The following is a 9976-nucleotide window of genomic DNA, read 5'->3' on the forward strand; positions in this document are numbered from 1 at the left end:
AGCCCTGTCACTAGAGATGCAGTAAACTACCGCGGCCGGCTGCTGGAAGACTGGTAAAACCGCGGTGGCCTACCCAGACTCCTGGAACTGAGCACCGTACCGGAAGTGAGCCCCAGTCCGGCGCATCTTCAAAGGGGAGTCGATCGAACAGGGTTTAAGGGATCAGGTCGCTCTTTTGATATGTTGCCAGCAATATGGCGAAGAACCCGGGACTTCCATAGGTTTGGGGGTCCCTATTTGTAGGGGAGGAATGGGAACATTTGTTTGTATGGGGTCATTGGGACTCTTGGACAATGGAGGCAGGAAAACCAAGGTGGGAAATTGCTATCAGGGCAAACTTCCTGGCACCAGGGTAGGGTTCCTGTGTGTGTATACTGTGCTGTGTTCTCAATAAAGCAGTCCTGTTTTACCTAACATCAAGTCTCGACTGATGCTAGGGGGGAAAGCTTTAATCACTTTTTGGGAGCTTGCAGTTACCAAGGAAACCCTTGCTAACGGAGATACCCAGTCTGAGAACCATAGCTCTGTTACATATATATATATTCAGTATATATATATATATATATATTTATTTATATATATATATATATATATATATATATATATATATATATATATATATATATATATATATATATATATATATATATAAATGTGAGAAGGTTCGGGTGTATGTCGAACTCAGAATGCAGGAACAGAAAGCTGTCACTGGTATAGCAGACACAGGATACTCAACAAGCACAGGATACCCAGCGGGCACTGTTGGTGAGACTGTCACGGGATACCAGATAAGTACAGCAGGCACAGCTCGTTTGAGGAAAGCTGTCAGTGATACTCAGGACATACTTGAAAACGAGAGAAATCTCAATGTATCCTTCCTGGTAAAATATTTTATAAATAAATAAATAAATATAGTAAGCACAGGATATCTATACAGATGATAGATAGATAGATAGATAGATAGATAGATAGATAGATAGATAGATAGTAGATAGATAGATAGATAGAACAGAAGCGGATACATATTTACAATGATATACGGGGTCTTAAGTCGACCTTAAGTTAACCACCTGACCGCCATATTAGCTGCTGTGTAAGTAGCGATACCACAGAACACTGTGAAATTACCTGTCTTGTTACATCTGATCCTAAGTCGATCTTAGGTTAACTGTGAACGTTGCTATATCTGCTGTTGTGGAAATTGAGATTAATAACAACGGAACTGTTCAGTTTACCTGTTTTTCAAAATAGACTTTCACAATTTGCAGGATGCTTTACACTTTTAGAGACCTATTAATGGGACTTTATTGTCTCGAAAAGTAAACCAGGATTAAGTTTTTCATATATACCCTGGAATAGAGGCCTCTATATAGGGTTCCTTAATACGATTCACAGAATTATATGGGACTTTCAGTTAATTTACTTTTGTTGCCACAACAATTTATAATATGTACACTGTCTTTTTGCTATAATTTTGATTTCAGATAAATTTGATTTACAACATGACCTGCTATCTGCCTGTGTTTTCTTGAGGATAGTACTAATCCTGGTAATTTTATTAATTTTTATCTATCCCAATGTGCTGGATTAAGAGTTACTATTTTCTCTTTTAGATTTATAACCAATTATTTAACTCTCCGTGCACAGGTGAAGGGGGAGAATTTGGGGGTTTACCCCATTAATCCTTTCATTTTTGGGGAGAGATTATATATAAATGGAGTGCTGATATATTATATTCTATATATATATATATATATATATATATATATATATATATATATATATATATATATATATATATATATATATATACACACCCATTGAAAGCTTTGGCACCTTGCCATTTCCTGCTGTAAGGTCCCTGCCCAACCTGTGTTCTGTTTGGCCACTATCTGCATGCTTTGTCCTGCTTGCTTTTACCAGCATATCAGCACCTTTTGACTATTACACACCAATGTGCCTTTCCAGCTCAGCTATTTTGCTTGAACCCCTGGACTCTAATTTAATTTACGTTTTGCTATTGTCTCCACTCTGTCCCTAGTTTATTTGCAATGGGTTTGTTTTCAATTGTAACACTGCTACATTTGTATAAGCATAGAAAAATAAGGTGGAGTCCTAATTCTTATTTTTTCTGTTAAAACTATGCTAAAATGTTTGCAATAAAAATAGGATACACCTTTAAAAACTGGGCAGTTGTTCAAAATCCCATTCCAACAATAGGCTAACAACATTCCTGAATCCTAATGCAGGAAGAAAAACTTACACCTGCCCCAGCACGATCTAGTTGCACACAATCTGGGAGCCATGCCCAGATATCTCACAAAAGTGCTATGCTAACAGCAGAAGGTGAAAGGTATGGGTGACCTGACACAAGCAGAGCTGTTGATTTATGCTAGTGAGAACTGAAAATCTTGCCTTTGTTGTATTAAACAAAAAGAAAAAACTGCTCTCGCAGACCATAGTACTTAACAAACAAATGCATAGATGAAACATCATTTAAGAAATATATAATGATCATAATATTAGATAGATAGATAGATAGTGAACATACTCAACAGCGGCCCCTAGAGTAAAACCCCCCCAAGTAACTTAGTAATAAGCAATAGTAATAAAATGCATGCTTCTGCTTCTCTGTATATTTAGAGTGTATATACACACACTGATAATGAGCATTGCTTCACTTTATAATGATACTGAGTATCTATACACTGGCAGTGAATATGCTTTGCTGTACAATGATGTACTCATAGTGAAAATACTGCACAGTGTAAGGTTGATGAGTATCTATACACCAGTGTTAATTTTGACGACAAATTTCAATTTAGTCTTAGTTTTAGTCTTTTGACTAAAATGCCATTTTAGTTTTAGTCGTATTTTAGTCATCTGAATTGTTTTAGTTTTAGTCTAGTTTTAGTCGACTGAATCTCCAGTAGATTTTAGTCGACTAAATCTCTAGTATCTACTGGAGATTTAGTCGACTAAAATCTACTGGAGATACAGAAGTGCAACTTTAAAATATAAAAAAAACAAAACTGTAAACTGTATTGGCTGTATTGCACATATTACCCAATATAAAAACTTTAACAGTTCTCTGTTAATAATTAAAACAAGTATCAAGTAACTCAACATAACAAAAAGTTTCTGCAGCTAGCACAGGCACAGCATAACTTAAATCCATACTCATGGGTTATGCTTATTTCTATAGGAAGAATCAATTGATTGTTCACAGATTCGAAACATTTTCGGCAACGAAATTATCACTGCTCTAGAACTTTGAAACAAATTATATAGTCCTGGAGTAAAGGTTTATTAACCTGATTTGATTTATGGTATTAAGGTTTGAACATGCAATACAGATTTAACAGATTTAACTGTTGTGGTATATAACATGTCTTTATTTATCTTAAAATTTAATAAAATTAAGTTTAGTAAATTTTACAAAAGAGCAGTAATTGGATAGGGATTGATTAACACCTTGCATAAAATGTTTTTGTCAGCAAATTTTGATTTAGTTTTAGTCATAGTCTTTTGACTAAAATGTCATTTTGATTTAGTTTTAGTCATAGTCTTTTGACTAAAATGTCATTTTGATTTAGTTTTAGTCATAGTCTTTTGACTAAAATGTCATTTTAGTTTTAGTCGTATTTTAGTCATCAGAATTTCTTTAGTTTTATAGTCATTTTAGTCTAGTTTTAGTCGACGAAATTAACACTGCTATACACAGATAATGATGACATAGGCACACAACAATGTATAGACTGGCTCCTTTGTGCCTCCCATCACTTGGGCCCTAGTGCCACTGCACTTGCTGCCCCAATGGTAGCTCTGACTCTTGATAGATAGATAAATACATAGATTATATAGAATTGCACCCTACACCAGGCATACTTAGCCCTAATCCTGTCCCCACCCAGGGGAATTTTTGGTAACCATGGCCACTGAACTGCAACTTTCCAGATCAGACGTAAATCAACACCTCTTGGTTTTGCGTAAAAGATTGTACTTTTTCTCACACTCCCTAGAGAGGCCAAAAAGCTAAATCTGTAACCTAGGTTTTCAAAATGATGCTATTTGCCTGCACCAGCTATTTGATTCTCTGCATTTGAAGGATACAAAATTTGCTTTTTAGCCTCTCTAGGGAGAGTGGAACAAGAACAATTTTAAGAAAAGCATGAACTCCACTCATACTTAAAGGGACATACAAGTTCAAATGAAACCTTTATGTATCAGATTGAGCATGGTGTTTTGAAATACTTTTCAATTTACTTCTGCTATCAAACGTACTTCATTCTCTTGGTATCCTTTGTTCAAATATGCATGCAACAGTGTAATAATAAAATGATCTAACACCATTATTTTTGCAACGTTATGTCCCTTTTAAGGGACAGTCAACTCAAATTTTAGTATTGTTTAAAAAGATAGATAATCCCTTTATTACCAATTCCCCATTTTTGTATAGCCAACATGGTTATATTAATACACTTTTTACCTCTGTGATTACCTTGTATCTAAGCATCTGCTGACAGCCCCCTGATCACATGACTTTTTATTTATTATCTATTGACTTGCATTTTATCCAATTAGTGCAGTGTCTGCCACAACCCACAGGCGTGAGTACAATGCTATCTATATGGCCCACATGAACTAGCACCCCCCTGCTGTGAAAAGCTAATTAAAAAAGCATATGATAAGAGACTTTCTTTAGTGGCTTAGAAACAGGCAGAAATTTGAAGGTTTAAAGGTTATAACGTTTATTAATATAACAATGTTGGTTGTGCAAAGCTGGGGAATGGGTAGTAAAGTTGTTACATATCTTTTGAAAAAATAACAATTTTGGTGTTGACTGTCCCTTTAACTCTAACTGCACCCCCACCCCCACTGCTCATCAATCATAAGCTACAGTTTAAGTTAGGAGTTTGCCATCTGCATGTCTATTCACTGTCATCTGTTCCATAAAAATAAAATTGCAGAATGGTGGAAGCATAATGGTGAACTATGAAATAATTCATGGGAAAATCTAATCTTTTCATTAATTAGTGAAGGATAATTAAAATTCCTGCTATCCACAGCTTATGTTACCATATAGACCAAGCAGTGACAGGGTGACTCATATACATTATCAGGTGCTTTTAAATGCTTGAAGTACAAATATTTACCCTGAATTCCTAATCACAAAGAACAAAGCTTTCATTTCATCCAGTCTGGATAAACATAATGTCACATGTGAGTCTAGGCATATAGGGGCAGGAGATTTCTAATAGTGAGAAGTTCAAAGAGATTGAAGTGATAAGTAGTGTCTGTGATCACAAGGAATACAAAGAACAAAACTCTCTTGTTCAGGTATTTTTCTATTAAATAGATTTCTTGAAAGGTGTAGAAACAGAGGGCTTGGTTTATCAAGCAGGGGCGGAAAGGGGTGTACATATTCCCTCTGTCCGCCCCTGCTCTCCTCTGGCGGGCAGCAATGCGCTGCTGGAATTTAATATAGCACACAAGCGCTATTTTGCCCTTGCGTGCAATCCTGCGCACAGCCAATCACATGCGCAGTGGCGTCACTAGTGTTGGTGTCAACCGGTGCGGTAACTCATGATGTCACCCCCCACATTAATGTTTTTTTTTTTTTTACTAATGTTACTCGTAAATCGTAGCAGTGGAATTAGTACAGTCTATACATAAACATACATACACACACATTACTATTATCATATTTTTATTGCACCACAAAATTCTATAGCTCTGACAGACATACACAGACACACTCATACATACATAAATACACAAACACACACACAAACACACTCACAAACACACACAAACACACACACAGACACACTCATACATGAATACACAAACACACTCATACTCACAAACACACTCATACACACATATTCATAGACACATATTCATACACAGACACATTCATACACACAAACACACTTATACGCACATTCAAACACACACTCATACACACACAGACACTCATACACACACACAAGCACACTCATATACAAACTCACAAACACACTCACATTCATACACACACAAACACACATTCATACACACACATACGTATACACACAAACACATTCATACACATACATATATACACACACATACATACATACACACACATATACATACACACACATACACACAAACACACACACATACATATACACAAATACATACGCACACACACATACATACATACACACACATATACATACACACACATATATACACATACACACACAAATACATACATATACACACAAACACACACACATACATATACATACACACAAATACATACGCACACACACATACATACACACACACACACATATACATACATACATACATGCACACACCTGTGAGGAGTAATCAGTTAATAGAATCTGTAGTAACAACAGTACCATGCATTTTTAACTTATTTTGACAAAAGAAAGCACATCTTGCTCTTGGTGTTTTATCATATAGAATATGTTCTGTATCCAGGGTATAAAATTTACACATCAGTCTTATGCATATCAAATAGTGTCACCAATATGGCTTACATGATTGGTTTATCATGAACCAATCAATTAACAAGCATATTAAAAAGTGCGACGAATAACTCAGATATTAATTTGCCAAATTAGGAACTAACATTTTATTGATATAGAAAGTAATATTTATCAATTTTATCTTTTAGTATACTTCTTGTTGCATAAAATTATCCTGTTGCACACAACTATTTGTGGACTATCAGTATCAGATGAGAGCACGAGCACTCCCACGGTTCACCTACTTTACCACTGTGTGCCAGAGTCTACAGAGTGAGAATCTCTCAGGTCACCACGCAGAAGGGACCAAGTGCCGCTAGCAGACTTGGTCATATAAAGGACCTTGCTAACTTCGATGAGCTGCCTGAGTGCCAACCCTCTCTGGACCACCTGACCCGCCGGCATATGTTGCAGTGAAAAACAGAACACTGGTAGTGAAGGGGCGGAGTTAAATGAGCGAGGTTGCTGGAATACGTGCCTAAATGCTGTGTAAACTTTGCTGAGCCGGTTGCCTACATTAGTGCTGCTGATCTTCTCCCCTGACTGTCAAAAGAAGCAGTAAGCAGGAGCCACACAGTCCAAATCTCCTGGATAATTGCTGGGACAATAAATACATGGGACACAATGCAAAATCCCAGGATTGTCCATTGAGCTTTGGGACTGTTCGCAAATATGTGTCTGCTGGTGTCACCCCTCCTGAGCGTGCCACTGCAATCTCCCCAATTGGACGAGACCAGGGAGATTGAAATTCTCCACCTAAGAGGTGGAGAAGATGGTAGGGATGCAGCGGTCTGATGAGCGCTGCTTGATAAATCGTGACTGCAGGTACTCTTGTGAGAACCTGCAGTCATAGGGAGGCAAAGGGCTTGATAAATCAAGCCCATAGGATTCTGCAATTTTTGTCTTGAGATTAGAAATATTAGTGAACCTAGGCCTGCACATAATTTCCTTTTTATCATACAATATATAAATGAAGAGTATGGAATGAACTATTTTTGAAATCCCAATATGTTGTAATGTTATGTAAAACTAAGTAACATTTGTTGTGTGCTGAACATAGTATCAAACAAGAAGGCATTCATTACTGCCTAAATTACTAAGCAAGATTGGAACATAAATCGGATTAGTATCTGCGCCTTATTTATCAATGACAATAAGCAACTATTCCCCATGTAAGTGGTATACGAACCAATAGCAATATTTATACAGCCCCACTAGTAGCTTTAACGCCTTACTCTTCAAAAAAACAGTCATGGAAGAAAATAGATCTGTTTTCATTATTTTGCTATTCTATTTTTTACTCTTCTTTTGATATATTATTTTTTTTGCCCTTTTATACATATTATTTTTGCGCTCCAATATATATATATATTTTTTGCACTCTAATATACATTGTTATTGCGCCTTGTTGAACCCCGTTTTTTCTAACATTGTATCTACATCTGGTATAGAATAGACTTCTAAAGCTGTTCTCCACAGTAGTTATGGAGAACTTGAATGCACGCATTTGCAGGAGAACTGCCAGTCTGCTACAGGAGACAAGAAATTATAAAAAGCCGAATTAATGAGGCGTACTTTAGGAAATACGACTAAAACAATCTAATATAACCCTTTTTTTTGACGCACCTGTGCGCCAAGGAGAATTGGAGCAGAGTAGGAGAATTTTACAGTCGAACTTGCCCAATTTTAAGCACATTTATTGAATGATAAATAGGGGCACTTATTCGTGTGCGCATTTTTAGGCACAAATATATGAGAACAGCTATGATAAATCTTGCCCAAAAAGTCAACAGGACATATTGCAAGCATAGTTAACATGGATTTGGTACAAAGTCACATCTGGTACCAATTAGGTTGGAAAATATATGTCAGAAGATGTCAGTGATATTGAGGTGAATGTCTACAGAGAGTGTAGGTAAAAGAATGTGAATAGCTGCTCTAGGGCAGTGAAAGAAAACAGTGTTGATGGGAGAAGTATATGGCTTTTTCTAAAATGTTCTGTAATTTCTAGGTTTTACGCCCAGTTTTCATCCATGACAAAATAGGGAAAAAAAAGTCAGAAAACAAAGGAGGACCCCCTTTCTCTGACTGTGAGAAATACACTCCTCTAACACAGTATCCATTACAGATCAGCAAGGTCATCTGGCAGTATTTTTTTTGGCTATCGCTCGTCTCCCAGTCCCAGCATATCTCCCCCTTCACTAATGATGCTGTTGCTGCCAGGCTCATTTCAGAAGTGTTTTGGCAAAATAACTTCAGTTTCCATAGTAATGGGAGTGAGTACTGCGGCTGTACAGGGTGTGGAGTAGCTGATGTATCAAAGTGTGAATCACAGGAAGATGACAACGTGCTTATTTAGGGATATCCTCTCACATTGCGGTCAGAGTTGCATTAAAGTATAGAAGTGCAAAAGCACATTTTTATTTAGCAATGTGAATGCTTAAAAATGAAACAGCAGTTGTATGGTTAAATTCTACAGTGCACAGAATTCTTATAAGCAGCTCCTTTTTTATTCGCCCATCTTGAGCAGTGTTAAAAGGACATTAATGTGAAGCACATTTTATTATTGCACTATTGCTGGCTTATAACGGCAAATTAGTTAAATACATAGTTAAAGTCAGATGTAGAGCAGCAATGCACCACCTTTTTGAACACATTTGATGAGCCAATGACAACAGGCACATGTGCATTACCACTAACCCCAAGCTCAGCCCAGTAGCGCACTTCTGCTACTCACAATATACCTTTCAACAAATGATACCAGGAAACAAAAAGATTTGATAACACAATTATATTAAAACATTTTTTTTAAATTTGCATGGTCTATCTTACCCATGAAAGTTTATTTTTGTCTTTCATGTCCTTTTATATTTGCCAAGGTTCTAAAAACCAAAAAGCAATCAATTATTTGTAAAAAAATAAGAGGATGGCAGTCAGCAATAAGTGCCCACGTACCAACTTTGCAATTTACTTCCATTTTCAAATTGTGCAAAGTTCTGAGGCACCAATCGCTACTGAGCATGTGCAAGAGATCATAATGTATACGTGTATGAGTCTGTGATTTACTGGTGGTTGTCACATGACACAGGGGGGTGGGGAAATGGCATGACATTTTGAAATCTATTGCTTATAAGAAATTCAGGGTAAGTGCTATTGCATTGTCTTTTTATTATGCATTAAAAAAACAAACAAACAATTTTTATACATTATTTAAAGAGGTTTTCACAGAGCATCACAGAAGCAAAATATATCAAAAGTCAAAGTACAACATTGCAGCTAATTGGCTTAAAGAGACAGTGAACACTTTTATATTGTAAAATAAAATGTTATGTGTAGTCAAAAATCAATATTAATTTTGCCCCCTTTTCCTGTAATTTTAAAAAATTGTGAGTTTTTCAGTACTGAGATTTGAAAATGCACACTACAGACTT

The sequence above is a fragment of the Bombina bombina genome, chromosome 1, assembly GCF_027579735.1.
Source record: "Bombina bombina isolate aBomBom1 chromosome 1, aBomBom1.pri, whole genome shotgun sequence".
In the NCBI taxonomy this organism is placed as follows: Eukaryota; Metazoa; Chordata; class Amphibia; order Anura; family Bombinatoridae; genus Bombina; species Bombina bombina.